Source organism: Geospiza fortis, unplaced genomic scaffold (genome assembly GCF_000277835.1).
Source record: "Geospiza fortis unplaced genomic scaffold, GeoFor_1.0 scaffold113, whole genome shotgun sequence".
NCBI classification, from domain to species: Eukaryota; Metazoa; Chordata; class Aves; order Passeriformes; family Thraupidae; genus Geospiza; species Geospiza fortis.
In genome coordinates this window covers 2046309-2049816 of record NW_005054429.1, presented here as the reverse complement: position 1 = coordinate 2049816, position 3508 = coordinate 2046309, and positions in this window count along the sequence as shown.

Here is a 3508-nt window from a genome sequence, read left to right as displayed (position 1 = left end):
TTGTCAGCTTCGCAGCGTGCTCGCCAAAGTCACTGAAAGGAGGAGAGGGGAAAAGACCCAGCCCCGACTGCGCAGGCTTTTTGTCTGCGGCCTTTGTTGGCGCTGCTCTGTAAGCGAGCCACAGCTTTAAATAACACCGTGGGCGCCTTCTGGAAACAGCGCTCGATGCGTTTCGCGCTCTGCCGTGAGTCCTCCGCATCTGTGCCCTTCCACTGCTGTGTTTGTCCAGTGGCAGGGGCGGAGGGAATTGCGGAGGGGGTGTGGCGAAGGTCTTTTTAGCGTGGGGATTTTGGTAGTGGTTTGTTTTTTTTGTATCGGAGTAAAGGTGAATAATTTTAGAAGAAGAAATTACAGTTTTGGCCAATTTTTTCGTTTTGGCTAGTACATGAGACGTTAGGTAAAATAAGTAAAAAATGGATTTTTTCTGTTGTTTGTGTAGTTGAGAGAGGATTTGGGTGAGGATGATAGAGGATAGACTATTATAATATCACTTTAGGGCGTTTTATTTTCTTATATCGTCGGCTGATTGCTCGAATTAATATATTTTAATTGTATGTATACATTTATATATACATACAAAAGGTAAAGATATATTACTGGCAGTGCTGTTTAAAAAATAGTGGCATTTATATGTGGTTTTTATTCAGCTTTTTTTGGTGGTATATAGTGTCCTGTTCTTGAAGGTTGAGTGGGTTTTGTAGTATAGGGTAGAGATAATTCATGCTGTATATGTATAAAATATTGTAAAAGTCCAAAGTTATGTCTTTGACCACTCTGTCTGGGAGCAGAGTCTTATTTCTATTCAATCAGTTCCTGGACAACGTTAATATAGTATTGGGTCTGTTAACGTATTAATGAAACCTTCCTGGGCCATGATTGCTGACTTCCCTGGCATCTGCACCTGGGAAGATTGCATCTAAACCTTCCTGGACCATGATTGCTGGAATGTCTAAGCTACTCACCAAGCCTGCACCTGAGAAGATTATATCTACCGTGCTCAAGAACTGGCTCACTCTGCTACATATGAATACAGACTCTGCCTAGATGCTCAGACATTCGTCTGGACCCCTGGACCTACCTTTGTCTTTTCCTGCACATGTATGGATTCAGTTCTACATGTGAAGAGACACAAAGAAACGTTTGGTCATCCCTGCCTCAGGCAGAATAAACTGTATATAAACTAGCTTCTTGAAGCATTCGGGGTGAATCACTGGAGAAACGCTGTCACTTTGTCAGTTGGTTCACCTGGTTCACCCAGTGCCTGCACCTGGGGCTGACGCTGTCTTGGCTGTGGTGGTCTTTCGAAATTCTATTTTTTGTTATCGATCTAATAAATATTTGTTAAATTTTTTATAAATTTGGCTACCAATGTGATCATTTATAACAGGTTTCATTGATTTCTTTTGGTGTTTTAGTTTATGGAGTGTTTTTTGGATGGGAGTTACAGTATTTTGAGCAGTTTGTTGTTGCTGGTGGTGTATTGTTGAGGTGGTAATTGGTATTTGTTGCGGTGTTTTTAAGATGAGTTATTATAGATGGTTTTAGATAGTTGAGGTCAGGTGTTTATTTGTTTACTGTATTTTGGGTTTATAGTAGTTATTTTAAATGTTTTATTTGAGATTTTTGGGGTTTTGAAATATTTGTTTTGGAGGAAGTTCATGTTTAGAATGTATGAGTTTTCAGGTTATAATGGAATTTTAAAATTTTATTTTTAGCAAGTCTTTTTAGGTTTTATTACCAAATTTTAGGTTTTATTATTTAATTTAATGTCATCTTCTGTGTGCTTTTGGAAAAGAAGGGGATTAAAAAAACACATTTGGGCTTCCTCTATTGATACCTAACCAGGTATCAATAGTCATCAGGAGATGTACTTTGCAGATAGTTACAGGAATACTCTCTCTTTTTCCAGTGTGACTAAACTATTAGGCAAAGGAATTCAGAATTAAAATCTCTGATATAGATAGTAGCTGGATTCTAGAACTTGAGCAGAGGGTTTTCAGGCACAAGCATAAGTTTTGATTTGCATTCAGTTTGTGTGGGTAGTCTGACCCTTTTCCAGTTTAACTGGATATTGTGCTTATGGAGGCATTACAGAAATTTTATTTTTTTTCTTCTGCAGGACTTCATGTTTCCACTGATTAACAGTCTTTACCATTTTTGTACTCCATTCTGCTCAAAGCAATGGGTTTAGTGAAATTTAAACTGTATGTTAAGTATACAGGACAAATGTAAATGGATCCAGGTCTAATAATAGTTACATATATTTGTAACTAACAATAATGACTTTATATCCGTGTGCAAGATGTTATGTGTGAGATTAGATACAAGCCCAAACCAGCAGTCAGTTCCACAGAAGCTTTTAATAAAAAGAAATTTGAATTAAAGTGTGCAGAAAAGTATACTATACAAGTGGAAAATATCTCTTCCCTACTAATGAGTAGTATAAAGCACAAGATGTCTTAACAGTTATAAATTGCAACATTCACACCATTTTTATATGGAAAATAACGCAGTTATTGCAGAGCATTATGAATGTAGGTATTAATCTTTCCTCAGCTTTTCCCTCTTTTATTGCAAAGACAAAAAAAAAATTCCTCATATTTCCAGAATTAATTATTAAAGAAGGCACTGAGAGATTTAATTACCCCTAAACCCAAATTTTGTTGGAGTATTTAACGAGGTCATAACTTTGACAATAACATTTCACTATTTAATAAAGAGGACTACATTCAAACTGCCCTATGACAAAAAGGCCTAATTGAGTTTTAGCCGATTATTCAGCTGATATCTGTTCTTAAATGATAAGCAGGAGCTATGGAAGTGTTTGCAAACTGATTTTAGGTCACAGAATCATAGAGTGGACTGGGTTGGAAGGGACCTTAAAGGCCATCCAGTTCCAGTCCCCCTGCCATGGGCAGGGACACCGTCTGTTGTCATCATACTGCAAAAGTTCCATATCTTCTTGGTGGTTTCTCATGGGCAGCTCCTCACAGCACTGACTTCAGCTCTCTTCACAGCACAACCAACAAACTCCAACTCTCTTCTCAAGCAGCTAACCCACTCTTTTATAGCACTCATCCTCATTGGACACCTGTGGCCTGTTAAGGACAGGCTTGTTCCTAATGTTTAGTAGTTAGTACAGCTTCAATCCTCAGAGGTGAGATTACCTTTTGCACTATCTTTATTTTCTTACATTCTATCTCCCCACAACCGTTCACTAAATCAGGTTGCTCAAAGCTCCATCCAACCTGGCCTTATTTTAATTCTTCGGTTATTTAATTCTGTAGTTGTAGTTCTATTGTGTTACCCTTCCAGGAAGAGACTAGGATTTATTTGACTTGGAAGGGACAGTTTGAAAATACAGAGTTGAACAGAAGGATTTGGGGGTGGAAGAGTGGCTATTTTGTCCAGCTCACAGCATGGTGAGAGGCATCCTGTTAACTCTGCAGCTGTAAGAACGGTGAAAAATAAACTCGGTGAACATGTTCTTGGACAAATTCTTTCTTTT